Here is a 15,629-nt window from a genome sequence, read left to right as displayed (position 1 = left end):
CAAGGGCAACAAGTTTTCATGTGTATTTTGTCCTTGGGACAAGTAGGCCCAACCCCCTGCAGCACAAACCCTTTGGCTGCCAGTTTGCAGTACCACATTATGGATCAGGGAAGGGCACTGTCTGCAGATAAGGTAATATTTTTGTCCATATATTAATGCTGTCCAAACTTGTATTTATGGTTCGTTAATTGAAAGCCTTTATTATTAGGGTGAGCGCTCTAAGTAAATGTTGTAAGTTCTGACTGCACTACTGACGGTGGTTCCAGTATAAAAATGTATACACACGTGTTCAAAGTTTAGCAATATGAGGCAATGTACAATGCTCCCAGAATGCTCTCTGATTTGATGCAAATATTTGCAGAAGCTTGAAAGCAAGATTGATGATTCTTTGGTTTCAAAATAAAATGTTCATAAAAAAATGAAAGCAGGAAAAAACAGTTTGCTAAACTACTGTAAAATTTCAGGTACCATTTCTTTGTAGCATCATTTAGTAACGTGTTGATCCATGCTAGTATTTCCCAAAAATATTCATAATGGAAAATCAGTGTAAGCAGTTTCAATAAGATTTTGGTAAACAAATATAAACAAGCACTGGCAAAGCCAGTAAGTCTGAAATTGGTGGTCAGCTTTTTAGTTTTGTCAATGTGTGAATTGTTTTGGCATGGCTTTTGTAAAACCTTACTGGTGTGGGAGCTGCAGGGCCCTCACTGTTATAACAAACATTGGCAAAAGCAAAAATTATTTTTGGTCTCAGAAAGCATACGCTGACACAGTAGTTTCTGGCACTGAACAAAACTACTTTGTGTGCCGATATGCTCCTTGTGAAAGAGCAGAATGCTGTCACTCGCAGTGAAGCCAGCCGATGCAGAGAGAGAGAGGGAGACAGAATTTTAATAACAGCAAAAGGTCATGGTCAATGCCAGACCAAATTAGGGGCCCAATTATTAAAGAAAGTCTCAAAAGTGCATCCTTGGTCTATGTTCTTGCACTAAGTGCAGCTATACGGCTTTCGTGAATTCCCAAGAATTTACAGAAGTAGGACAAGAAATAGTATCCCTAGAAAATATTTGTGAACTGCATTTTAGCATGAGCAAATATGCATGTGTAGATTTGCTCATGCTAAACTGACTATTTGCAAGTTCGCTTTGCCGCCAACCACTTTTTTCCCCACTCTGGAAGAAGATTTAAATCTGCCATTGTCCGGGGTAAATTTCCAACATTTCTCAGTATGGGAAAAGATTAGAGAAGAGTTGTTGAAAACCCTTAAACCATGCAAGTTAGAAGGTTTGCACAGACTCAAAAGGGCATTCTAATCCTGGAACTATTGCTTACCACTACCTTTAGCCCCAGTATGTAGATCATCAGAAACGTGGCAACATAAGGGGATTGCAAGTATTCCAACTACTATAGTATGAGCCCTGGTATAATCGGAGAGGCTATATCAGAGCCCTTATATAATGAGATAGCTACCATAATATGTTGCTGCAATCATGGCACTTATTGCACCAAAGGGGCAAGTGGATTTTGTTACAGGACAAGTAGATTTATGAAGCAACCTGCCCCATGGACAAGTAGATATTTTATTAAATTCCACACCCCTGCTGCTTTGATCAATGATGCCTTCATATCTCCACAAAAATCAACTGTGACTGATCCGAAATTTTAAATTTGTACATTGTACCCTTGATCTTTCTTTTTTCAGTTTTTATAAGTATGCTTTTATGGTTGTACAATTTACACCGAATAAAGCTGTTTTGACTTGACTTGACTACACCTTTAAGCACTACAAGCTTAAAGCGGTGGCCCTAACATGGGTAACTCACCATACCCGATAGCCCAGTACACTCAGACACTCTAAATACATTCAAAGTGAAACCGGGGGGTTTAGTCATGATGTACTAAAATAAATTCCGGGGAGAGCTTTAGGGTAGCCTCCCCTCTGGTACAAGGTAAAAACGTTCTGCACCCTGCTACTATAGTCAGCTGCATCCGACTGTTAGTAGTGTAATGGTTTGTTTGCAGGCACAGTGTTCAACCACATTAAAAGTTGGACCCATTTGAGTGTACACAATAGACCCTGGTACTCTGTTGGTGAGCACTTTTCCTGACCAGGGCACAAGTCAGTCAAGAACACTGTATCTAGTACTTACCACCCCATAGTGTGACATACTATGTTCAGGATTTATTCCTCAAGCCCAGTATTTGTCACATTTGTTTGCACTCTGCAAAATGGCTTGCATAAGACTGTAAAAGGATTGCCAAAGTTTGCTGACCACTAGTAAATACAATGACTAGATTGCAAGTATAAGACAGGTTCACTAGACCAGTGAGGTGGTGGCTTTGGGCAGCTCTTTTTATAAAGTTTACTTCAGAGTGAACTCATGATTAAGTGGCACATGTTTTGATAATGGTCCCCAGAATCTTGAAATCAGTATTCCAGCGCAGTCTATATTCAGCGTTGATGACCTCATGGATTTACACTCTTGCCGGGGCTCAAGAACAATTCTTCTTGAATCACTCACACCAATTTGCAGTGACATTTCCATGGGAGCATTCCCACCAATAATTTGCAGTGATGTCTTTTTGTTTATCCTTCCAGAATCATGTTATTTACTCGCTCTAAGCCTGAGCTGTGTGACCTTTTCACTGTTTTTCTCAGTGGGAAACAGCTTTATCAGAACTCAGATGTGTGCGCTACAAATTAAGTCACAATTTTGAGTCACAGGTGCAGCAAAACGATTTGGGAACTTTAGATGCAGGTCCTATGAGAATGTTCTATACCGTCTGGTTCAGAGTTATCACTGTCCATGTTGCAGAGAACCTTCAAGATAGTTTGTACAAACTCCGTTGTATTGTCTGGCATTGGTGCTGGTCGTCATTGTGTGGGTTCAGCACCATCACCGTGTGAACTGCTGCAGTGACAACATAGCACCCAGCCAGGTCCATACCTCGTTGACCATGCTAGGTGCTCATACTTCGTAATACACAATGCTGATGGCAAAGTGGGAGGGAGGGGGTGAATTGCGATGAGATAGCGGGAAGGATTGTTCTCTGCTGGTGCTGTGGGTCTCTGAAGCATTGCTTTACTTGGTGGAGCTTTCTAAAACAAGGAAAGAGGACACTGTTAGCAGTTACCTGTGACAGACATGCAAATTGTACACTATATAAACAAGTCATACACTGTCATATCTTTCTATTAAATTAGAAAACTGTGCTGCATTTCCTATGATTGTTTTGAGAAATAGTTTATTTAACCCTCAGTTACTCCCAGGTGGCCTTCAAGGACCACATTGTTCCTTCACACCCAATCCTCTGGTGCATCTCCGGTTGTTCTATTCACAATTTATTCGAATGACAGCAAAGTGAAGAAGAAATACGGTTCACTTTGTTCCTGTTGCTGCTGCACAGAAATGAACTGTTTATTTGCGCTTGAGTTCACTCCTCATGATGCAATGCCGTTGTCTTGCATGTGTGTGTATTTTAGTTAGCTCTAACCTTTTTTTCTTGGTTTGTTTTTCTTATTTCATGCAGGGTTTCAAGACAGAACATTAGAAAACAAACACTTGAAGAGTAAGACCGGAGAACAGAGTTCTGGAGGTCCAAAACAGGTACGCTGGTGTTCGATGCAGACCTGGAGCAGGCGCAGAAACTCCCTCTTGCATTGGTAGAAGAAATCAAGACCTGATCATACCTTGGGTACGGTTAAAATACAACTACACCCAAGATGCTGCCTAATCTTTTGCAGGTTTGGAAATGTCACCGTAGTCTTGTAAGACTGCAGGACTGTACCCTCAAAAACCAGAAGCAGTGCACTGGCTGAGGTGGCCACACTACCAAGGAGAGTATGTGGCAACGGAGGCCAGCTGTGATGACCAGGAGAACACATCACAGGCAGGATAGGACTTCCAGGATGCCTCAGAGCTGAGGTTTTGGGGGTTTGACATGTAAAGGACTACAGGCCAGGTAATTGCGATGAGATAGCGGGAAGGATTGTTCTCTGCTGGTGCTGTGGGTCTCTGAAGCATTGCTTTACTTGGTGGAGCTTTCTAAAACAAGGAAAGAGGACACTGTTAGCAGTTACCTGTGACAGACATGCAAATTGTACACTATATAAACAAGTCATACACTGTCATATCTTTCTATTAAATTAGAAAACTGTGCTGCATTTCCTATGATTGTTTTGAGAAATAGTTTATTTAACCCTCAGTTACTCCCAGGTGGCCTTCAAGGACCACATTGTTCCTTCACACCCAATCCTCTGGTGCATCTCCGGTTGTTCTATTCACAATTTATTCGAATGACAGCAAAGTGAAGAAGAAATACGGTTCACTTTGTTCCTGTTGCTGCTGCACAGAAATGAACCCCCCCCCCCCAAGACCACCCCACTGGTGGGGTCTTTGCTAGGTTTTGGGTATAGCAGAGACAGACTAGCTGTTGTTGGAGGTACATGTCCTATTTGTTCTCAAAACCTTTACTCTGGTCTAAAACCTTACAAGTGAACCTCATAATGCAGGCAACCTTTAATGCCCTTATTAGGATCAGCCTGGGAAATAGGCCGGATTTCCTGAACCCAGAGTTAACAGCACTCCTGTATCAGTTGACGAGCGTGGCCATGAACTTCTATTAATTAATGAGAAATGACATGAGGAATCGGCTATTCCAGGTCCCATTCCCCTGTTAGTTCCTCATTTTGGGCCAGACTTTCACCCTTATAAGCAGCTGAAGACTCCGGATGAGAGTAAAGAGATCTGCACTTATCCTACAAATCTCATTATCTGATGGGAGATGCGGGTAACTTCTGTTAATGGTCCCCTCGTAATTAAGGGGCACTTTGTAATGAGGGCTTTAGTCTTTTAGAATCTAGAATGGCGCTCGCTTCATATTGTACTTGACCATCGATTCTATAGGTGGTGGTGGAGGTGTGGGTGAACTATACTTATTGTAAGTCTTGAGCTAGGAGACATTAAAAGCCAGGTGAACTGGCAAACCACAAGGCAAGTCCAATTTGGCAGCCTCTGGACTGACTAATTGCACAATAGAGAATAAGGCCTACAAAATGAGGCTGAAGTTAATAACAATACCGAATCTTAGTTGACAAGGTTACTAAGTTGTCATTCAATTATAATGGAATTTACTCTGAATGCGCTGTTGCAGGGGACGAGTTGAGGCCGGAGACAGCAACCTCCGCAACTTTCTCTGGGGTGGGACTCGGTCCTCCAGAACTCATTGCTGCTCAGTAGGAGGAGGAGCCTCCAGTGACGCCTTATCAGTGCCAGGAGACTCCTGCAGTGCAGGACGTGAGCCCTGGGCTTTGCCTGGGCAAGGGTGGGCTCGTCTGCAGCTTAACGAGGCTGGGCTGTGCCAGCCCTCTCGGCCCCACCATCGGGAAGTTCCTGCAAACATTTGAGAACCGAGGCAGCTGATAGAGATTCTGGGGTAAATGAGATAGCACTGCTCTTGGTTGTGCATAAAATCTTAAATCGCGTTGTTTTCGCCTGCAGCCTGTCCCCTAATGCACAAGTTATAAAAACTTTAAAAGAAAAAGTAGGCTCTGTGCGGCGAGGGCAGTGCCCTAATGATATTGAAGCTATGGGTAGGTGTTAATCTGTTTCTATTGCTGAGGTACTATGCAAAACTGCATTCTCTGAAGACCGTGGCTAGCTCTAAGCGGTTTAATTCCTCCCATCTCTAAGGTCACTGTGCTCCAGCAGTTGTGGGCAGAGGTGGTCACTGTAGCAATCAAAGCAGAGTTCAGGCCACAGTGCGCCGTGTGAGTAGATGATGAATGCCTCCACAAGCATCGGGGTGGACAGCAATCTCTTGAGACCCACCTACCACAGGTGGCACGTTTCATTTGAGGTGTTTGTGGCACCACAAGTAACCCCAACCGTTTGGACAGTCATAGGTGAGTTGGGTCCCAACCAAGTAAGTAAGTTCATCAAGAAAAGGTGTTGGACTTTGTCTTTGTGGCATCTCTGGGAGTAGAAGGCGCGGCATCAAACAGGTCGGGAAACGCGATTGCTGTAACAGGATCTCAGGAGCACTATTAAGGATAGGCGGGGTAAGGATTGAGAAGGTAACCCCATAAACGCTTCGAATATAATCTTTTCCTATGTGTAAGCCACTAATATTATTAGTAGCCCTGGATGATTTGCATTGAACATAAGTAGCTCTTATTACTGAAAAGGTTGGAGACCCCTGCATTATCACATTTGCAGAGCATTTAGATCACTCCGTTGATATATAATGTAAACAAGGTCGGGCCAACATAGTCCTGGCGAACCCCACACCCAATATTACTCTGGTCTGTCTGTTCACCCCTCTGCCCCACCTAACACAAGCAAAGTTATCAGGGTAACCGCGTATTATTGGTTTCAACATATTCTCTGGCATTCACATATTCCTTAACACCTTCCAGAGCTTTGGTTGGAGAACAAAGTTAAAAGTGGACATTACATCTACAAATGCAACATATAAATGATCCCATTTCAGTATAAGACTTTTCCAAAGCAATAAAATAAACCAGTAAACCTTGTCAGTGTTACTATTATGTAATCTAAACCGCGCCTGAAGATGGGATAGGACTTGGAACTCACTAATCCACCCATTACCTCGGCTAAAAGTGGACTGCTAAAAATGTCTGTGCATAATCAATTAAATTAATCGGCCTATTGTTCCCAGGATTGTCTCTATTTTCTTTTTTATAATCTTGGCCCTTCTCCAAGTATCCGGGACATCAGCATCTGATAGAATTGCATTAGAGAGGTCATTCAAATGAGAACCTAAACGTTTAGGTTTAGCTCGATGGATATCCACCCCAGGGGCTTTACCAACTTTTACAGCCTCAAAGGCATCGTTTCATCCAGCGGAAAGGAAATTGGAGTCTGAGGTTCAACAACAGGGTCAGAACTTTTGCTACTAAGGTCCTCTACCAAAGTGCTATAAGTTTCTGGGACTGAATAGAGATCGGAAAAATGCTAGTGCCAATTCTTTGGTTGAATGGTAAGCTCAACATCCCTATTAATGTTTGGGCTACAATGAGTAAGAAAATGCCAAAAAGATCTAGTATCTTTGGTAATGATCAATTCTTGTCAATAAGTCTCCTCTCACTTTCTTTTGCTTGTATTCAGAGCTGACTTGTATTCTTTCCTGGCCTCTGCTTTCTCAGTCCTAGTGCCTCCTTTAATTGCCAATAGCAGTTTAGATTTTGCCTTCTTACATTTGCCTGCCAAACTTTCCTCTTGGTTTGGAAAGCAGTGGGATCGTAGGTCGCTCAAAATGCTCTGAGTGCTGCAAGGACAGTGCGGTGGATGTTCATTAATGGCATCACTTTAGCTAAATTATATAAATGAGGTTTGAGCAGATCAGAAACAGCAGTGTATATACTGACAAGCACATCTGGCCTCGACTCTATTGACGGCCATTTCACATCCCTCCTATTGGTGTAAAGGCTAGGTTTTATGTGCACATTTGTGGATGCCAACACGTCAGTAGGAAGAGAATTGTTCAAGAAGAGAGTCAGTGGATTGTGACCACTATCATTTCTCTCCACTGCTTTCATATCACACAAACTGGACCAACAGTGCAAATCTAGAAAAATATAATCTATTTGACTATTGCTTTTTTTGTCCTTTTGAATGTATACTTTGGTTCCTCCTGGTCAGAGTTAGATCGCCCATTGCAAGCCAGAAATCCAGGAAATAGAATAAATGCTGCTATATGTGGGACATTTTTTTATAACAAACAAGAGCGACCCATATGTCCCTGTGAACTGGGTATTACTGTTAAGTAAGAAAAATGTCCACAAGGAACTTATTCAAAATAATCCATTTGCAATATGGAGTAGAAATTATACTCCCAACCGATTTAATCAAAAAGCCAAAGAAAACTTACTTAGTTAGCCTGGAGAACTTATTTACTTCAACCGAAGTAAATGCAATTTATTACACAAATCACAATTGTATCACAAACATTTTATATTTTTCAGGCACATAAGAAAGATGGTGAAAAAAGTGAAAATAGAACCCAGTGAGATGATCATAGCCTACAAAGTGAACATGGTGTTTAAGAGGTCTTCAAAAAACAATGAGAGGCATGTAAGAGTGTAACGAATCTTTTTTGCTCTCCCTTTGTTGGTGTCGACGACGTTTCAACCCACTCTGGGTAAGGGGTCTCTTCAGGACAATTATCTGGGGACTGCAAACAAGGGAAAGGTAAGTGCCAGAATTATACTAGACCCATTAGTCGTCTGAACGCATCAGTTTTTAATTGGCTTACCTAATAGTATTCAAAACTCGAATTGAAGATGAGTAGTTGATAACATGTCTGACGCAGCCTAAAAATACAAAAGGGGGTATATAAGGAATTAAGATGTATCCCTATAGGATATGTCTATCTCAATATTCTAAAAGGTCATCATTTATTGAACCCATAAAGGACTAATCCTAATATGAGAATTGATTGAATATCTCAATTGATTTTAAGGGCCACCTTTCTGTTAGTGGCTGGCCCTAGGGAACAATCGGTACAGGAGGCTAAAGTACATATAATTACTTAATATATATATGTAACGATTACTTACAGGATAGCCGTGAGGGAGGACCTTGAATAATGTTCCCGTAATGACTATAATACCTGTAGGACATTAAGGCAGAGATTACTGCCAGTATATCTCAAGGGGGTACAGTCTAAAGCGAGCGGTATGTATAAGTTGCTTACTTTTCCAGGAAACGAACGAGTGAAGCATCCGATCCAGCCGCGCAAGTCGGTGACTCGCCTCCCGTGAACCGGAATTATTTAAATTAGCGCGGGAGGTCACGCATGCGCAAGGGAGGGCAAAATAGATTCGTTGGCGGCCATCTTAAGAGGTCTCTTGGTGCATCATTATACCTGATAATATTTCAGATTAGTAGCTGTAACATCTCATTTAAAGAGATACATCACTTAAAAGCAAAAGAAACAGTTGTGTGCTTAGACATTTGATGTTGAACATTTAAACACCTTATCTCATTATTCCACATTATCTCATAAATACATCAGAAGGCATCTCATAAGTACATCAGAGAGCATAGAATAGAATACAACTCAAAGTTGTTCATCAGCAGCCATCCTAGGAATGTATTGGTACATCATTGTACCTGATAGTGTTCTAATAAAGGCACCGTAACATTTTGTTTGAAAAGGCACATCAATTGAGATAAAAGTAATTAATTAGTACAGGTAATTAATATTCAAACTTTTGACCTCATTATTCCACACGATCTCCCAGATTATACGGAGTGGGCAGAAGAACAGTAAGACAGTTTTTTCAGTATGAAAAATCAATGACAAATATCAGATATAAAGTATTTTGGCCACTTATCGTATGGCGGTATAGCTTTTTCATGAATAGAGCCCTATTCCAGTTATATTTCAATGTAAGCTAATAAACCTCCGCCATTCCTCTAAGCTGTTCAGACCAAGAGTTGTCGATTGACACTTATCGATCCATTTACATTCCAATTCCAACAAAAAAATCAACCACAACCACACGTCTCCCTACAACAGCCCTTTTTAGGACAGGGCCCAAGGGGCAGAGGTACCAATCGGAACCAGAGAAGGAACTGGCATCAATTTGCAGGAGAAAGGCAAACTCGATGCCAATATTATACATGGGGTCCTCCGGGACAGTAGAATCTGTATCTAGTGAGACATCATCACTGATACATATTCAAGATCAAATATATGATCCTTTGACTAATACGACTACTAGAAATTTAGACAATACCATTCCTGTCTTTAATTTGTCAGCACACCAACTAAACATCAATGAATTATCATTACTTAATAAAGGCCTCTCTTATGTCTTATACAGAATCTACTGATTTTTTCAAACTGCAGACTGAATTACATAGATTTTTTAGAACATTGAGATTAAGAGTGTTTTTTAGTGAGAGAGAGACAGTGGCCCCAGACTCAAACAAACTCCTAATGAGACCAAAATCTACATTTTTTCCATCAAATAGCATGATGCCTGCAGAAATTATGGCATTTGAAAAAGGAGTTCTTGCAGATATCCTGAAATTAAAAAATAGAAGAACTTATACCCCATACAATATCACTAAACTAGAACGTGAAGCCCTTAACAACTTGAAAAAAGATGAATCAATCATTTTGAAACCGGCAGATAAGGGGGGTGGAATTGTTATTCAGGAGAGAAAAAACTATGAAGCAGAAATAATGAGACAATTAAGTAACGAGAATCATTACAAAAGACTACAACGAGATCCTATAAGTCAAATTCAGGAATGTATACTTGTGGTCACACAGAAAGGAGTAGATGAAGGCTTTTTAACCAAACAAGAATTTGAATATCTAAATGTAAAACTACCGAGGACCCCAGTCCTATATACACTACCGAAAGTGCATAAAGATCTTGCCAATCCACCAGGCAGACCTATCCTTTCAGGTTGCGGATCGGTTTTAGAACCCCTTGGGAACTATATAAACAGCTATATCAAAGGCTATGTTCTTGACCTACCTGCATATGTGAGGGATAGTACATATATGATCAACCTAATAGAAGGGATGGACTTTGACCCTATTGAGGAGACATTAGTTACAATGGACATAGAGTCATTGTATACTAATATACCGCAAGCAGAAAGTATGGAAGTAATTAGATCTGTCCTTAACACCCGCCCAGGCCCTGCACTGGTTCCTACAGAATTTATAATTGAACTTCTCAAAATATCCCTGACTATGAACTATTTCAAATTCAATACCTCATTTTATCAACAATGCTCAGGTACATCCATGGGCGCTATTTTTGCGCCAAACTTAGCGAACCTTTATGTTGGCGCTTTTGAAGAAAGATGCATCTATGACGCCTCCAACCCATTTATTAACAACATAAGATGTTGGAGGCGTTATATTAATGACATCTTCTTCATATGGAAGGGAAATGAAGTAGATCTTGAATCATTCATCAAGTACTTACATGAATGCCAATCGTCCTTGAAGTTTACATCGAACTCTGACAAAGAGTCAATCCCATTTCTGGATTTGAAAATCAGAAATAACAACAATCACCTAGATGTAACTCTATACCGTAAACCCACGGATAGAAATACCCTCCTTCAGTACAAAAGCTTTCACCCTAGAGCCTTGAAGGATGGCCTTCCTTATGGACAATTTTTAAGGCTTAGAAGGAACTGTACGGAGAAGGTTGATTTCTTCAGAGAGGCAGACATATTGAGCACAAGACTAAAAGAGAGAGGCTATCCCAAGAGATTAATCAAAACGTCAATGAAACGAGCTTGGTTTAGTCCTCGTGAAACACTTCTGGAAAAATCTGTAAAAGTACCATCTACCCAATTGGTATGTGTAACCACTTTCTGTCCCTTAAGCACACAAATCCAGAAGACCATTAAAAGACACTAGCTCACATTAAATACCCTTAACGTTGGTCACGAATTGCCAATGTTTTCCTTTAGAAAAGGGAAAAACATAAGGGATCATTTGGTCCATTCTGACACAAGTATCACGAAAACTAAAAGCAGCCTTACTGATCTTTGGGCTTTACCCCCGATAACTGGACACCATAAATGTGGTAGTTGTATCGCTTGTAAATTCACTAAGGAAACCAAGTCTTTTTCCCATGCAAATATAAACTACACCTTGCGCGATTTTTCGAATTGCTCGACATGTAATGTCATATACTGCATCTGGTGTCCATGTGAGCTAATCTACATTGGACAAACCACTCAGCCAGTAAAAAACCGTATCTGCCAACATCGTAGCAGAATACGGTGTTCAATTGAAAATGCTCCACTTGTAGAGCATTACAAGGAAAAAGCTCATTCACCCGATGATATTAGGTGGCAGGTAATTGAGAAAGCTAAACTGCCACCTAGGGGAGGTGATATGTCTATACTGTTACAAACATTGGAATGTAAATGGATCGATAAGTGTCAATCGACAACTCTTGGTCTGAACAGCTTAGAGGAATGGCGGAGGTTTATTAGCTTACATTGAAATATAACTGGAATAGGGCTCTATTCATGAAAAAGCTATACCGCCATACGATAAGTGGCCAAAATACTTTATATCTGATATTTGTCATTGATTTTTCATACTGAAAAAACTGTCTTACTGTTCTTCTGCCCACTCCGTAATCTGGGAGATCGTGTGGAATAATAAGGAGGTCAAAAGTTTGAATATTAATTACCTGTACTAATGTTCTAATTAATTACTTTTATCTCAATTGATGTGCCTTTTCAAACAAAATGTTACGGTGCCTTTATTAGAACACTATCAGGTACAATGATGTACCAATACATTCCTAGGATGGCTGCTGATGAACAACTTTGAGTTCTATTCTATTCTATGCTCTCTGATGTACTTATGAGATGCCTTCTGATGTATTTATGAGATAATGTGGAATAATGAGATAAGGTGTTTAAATGTTCAACATCAAATGTCTAAGCACACAACTGTTTCTTTTGCTTTTAAGTGATGTATCTCTTTAAATGAGATGTTACATCTACTAATCTGAAATATTATCAGGTATAATGATGCACCAAGAGACCTCTTAAGATGGCCGCCAACGAATCTATTTTGCCCTCCCTTGCGCATGCGTGACCTCCCGGGCTAATTTAAATACTTCCGGTTCACGGGAGGCAAGTCACCGACTTGCGCGGCTGGATCGGATGCTTCACTCGTTCGTTTCCTGGAAAAGTAAGCAACTTATACATACCGCTCGCTTTAGACTGTACCCCCTTGAGATATACTGGCAGTAATCTCTGCCTTAATGTCCTACAGGTATTATAGTCATTACGGGAACATTATTCAAGGTCCTCCCTTTTGACTTGGACTACGGACACCTCGTTTCCTCACGGCTGTCCTGTAAGTAATCGTTACATATATATATTAAGTAATTATATGTACTTTAGCCTCCTGTACCGATTGTTCCCTAGGGCCAGCCACTAACAGAAAGGTGGCCCTTAAAATCAATTGAGATATTCAATCAATTCTCATATTAGGATTAGTCCTTTATGGGTTCAATAAATGATGACCTTTTAGAATATTGAGATAGACATATCCTATAGGGATACATCTTAATTCCTTATATACCCCCTTTTGTATTTTTAGGCTGCGTCAGACATGTTATCAACTACTCATCTTCAATTCGAGTTTTGAATACTATTAGGTAAGCCAATTAAAAACTGGAGCGTTCAGACGACTAATGGGTCTAGTATAATTCTGGCACTTACCTTTCCCTTGTTTGCAGTCCCCAGATAATTGTCCTGAAGAGACCCCTTACCCAGAGTGGGTTGAAACGTCGTCGACACCAACAAAGGGAGAGCAAAAAAGATTCGTTACACTCTTACATGCCTCTCATTGTTTTTTAAAGACCTCTTAAACACCATGTTCACTTTGTAGGCTATGATCATCTCACTGGGTTCTATTTTCACTTTTTTCACCATCTTTCTTATGTGCCTGAAAAATATAAAATGTTTGTGATACAATTGTGATTTGTGTAATAAATTGCATTTACTTCGGTTGAAGTAAATAAGTTCTCCAGGCTAACTAAGTACGTTTTCTTTGGCTTTTTGATTAAATCGGTTGGGAGTATAATTTCTACTCCATATTGCAAATGGATTATTTTGCTATATGTGGGACAGCAGAGGACCACATTTTTAGGGGAGGGGCTGTGGGTACAGGAATGCCTCATTCGTCTACATCGTTCGTGAGCTCGTACGCCTCGGTGAAGTCTGTAGCCAACAAGAAGTGGACAATTCCCACAGCGATGTACCAAATAGTCATCCATTAACCCTATTATGGGAGATTCTACATTCCATGCAGAGCTTTGATTGTAAATGTTAATTAGTTTAAGGTAAGGACCAGGACCAGTAGTAGAGGAGAGAAGATGCCCCAAAAGATCGCGAGGGCCTTGTTTCCAAAGTCTTGATTTTACAAGCTAGACATGATTATAGCCAAAAGGCCAAACCTTCAGATGAATCAGCAGAGGCTGATGGTCTCGAATCAATACTGTAGTTTTGATAACTTGATCTATAAACTCATGATATAATGCCCAGGTTTCTTGAAAAGCACATATGAGGAAATCGCCAATGAAGGCACCCTATATTGGCCATCAAGTTCGATCTTCAATTCCCACACATTCCATGATAACAGCCGCAGACTACGAGCATCAGCTTAGTGCTGCTGCAAGTAAACCATATTGTTCACCAGATCTAGAGTCTCTAGGGTGTTTAAAATTGGGTCCTTCATTAAGGTACCTAACAACTTCCCACAATAGGAATTGGTAGACGCCTGATCTATGTGTGACTTGAGTGAGTTGTGGCAGATGCAGGATAATAACAAACTCTTTGATTCGAATAGAGCAGCTCGTACCAACCGACAGATGCCTGTGCTGCTTCTAGTTAAGTAGCTGATTCAGGTTTTCTGGGTTATGTAAGCCAGGCCAGGCTGGCCGTAGTGGGCACCGGACATTTCCTAGGTGGGCTGCCAGGGTGGGGGCTGCTTGAAGACCCCTGGGGCTGTTTTTATTACTGGGACGTTTTGCTGCATAGCTGCAATATCGGCCCCCTGCAATGGAAGCAAAAAGCAGCACAGATCTTTCCACTAGCCCCAGATTAAACACTCCCCTCCCTGGGGCCAGCTGAGATCTTTGCAAAGGCCGATTTCAGTTACCAGTCCGGCCCTGTGTGTAAACCATGTTGTAATATCAATAAGAGACGTGCTTTTTGATTATTGCACTGTGATAATTAAGCGTTATGCCCATTGCAGTTTTTTTCCGATTATATAACTTATAAAAATGTTAAATAAAGCTTGAACATGGTTAACATTTCACAATTTTGACAGCTATAGCAACATCTCATGAAAGATACCCGGAGAAAAATAGTATGCAGATATATATATTATCTGAGCCAATGCTACATCTCTGCATCCATAGGTCCACGCACAATAACATCCAGACAGAATATCCAGATACTTTAGTTTTGTTTGCGTCTCAACTCGGTCATGCTTCGTGTTTGTATTTCAATTATGTGGAAGTAGAATTCTTTATGATGTGGCTGTATCTTGTTACTGTTGAACTGTAATGGTGCTGTCCAATCCCAAACCATATTGCTGGTTTGGATTTTGTTGTCCAAATGATTGGGCAGCTACTTTGTGAATAGTAGTTCTGCAATCTGCTTTTGAAACTGCCCATGAACCTGACTATATTACGCAAGGAGAGTAATGGTGCCACTCATTAACTTAATTTTTTCAGGGGGCAAATGTATTAAGAACTGGTCACAAAATATTTGGTGCAATTTGCGATAACTATTTTTGCAACCAGTGTGGTAATTTAAAAATTGACCTATGTACTAATAGGTCGATTCAGAAATTACCGATTCCTAGTGGGTCACAATTGAACCTACCTAGGTCGCAAATTGCGATCCCTTAGAAATCGCAGCCATCACAGGGATGGTGGCCTGCTGAGGCCAGTAGACCACCTCGTCTGTTTGCTTTTAAATAGTTTTTTCTAAAAATGTATCCAATTTCCATGAAAGAAAACTGGATGCATTTGGAAGAAAAAAAATAAAGTGTACGTTTGTATATGTGTGTAAGTATGGGACCACTGT

General features: G+C 40.7%; 1 protein-coding gene across 2 annotated transcripts in view; it reads left to right on the top strand.

The window, feature by feature from the left end:
- The window catches only part of LOC146813488 (uncharacterized), a 196,654-nt gene that overhangs the window by 13,699 nt on the left and 167,326 nt on the right, over positions 1–15,629 (top strand). For both annotated transcript variants that reach the window (XM_085620285.1, XM_085620286.1), the window contains one exon: positions 3,532–3,608. The gene's annotated coding sequence lies outside the window, so the exon portion shown is untranslated. The remainder of the gene's footprint in view (positions 1–3,531; positions 3,609–15,629) is intronic.

Source organism: Triturus cristatus, chromosome 7 (genome assembly GCF_964204655.1).
Source record: "Triturus cristatus chromosome 7, aTriCri1.1, whole genome shotgun sequence".
Taxonomy (NCBI): domain Eukaryota; kingdom Metazoa; phylum Chordata; class Amphibia; order Caudata; family Salamandridae; genus Triturus; species Triturus cristatus.
This window is presented reverse-complemented; position numbering and strand designations above follow the sequence as displayed.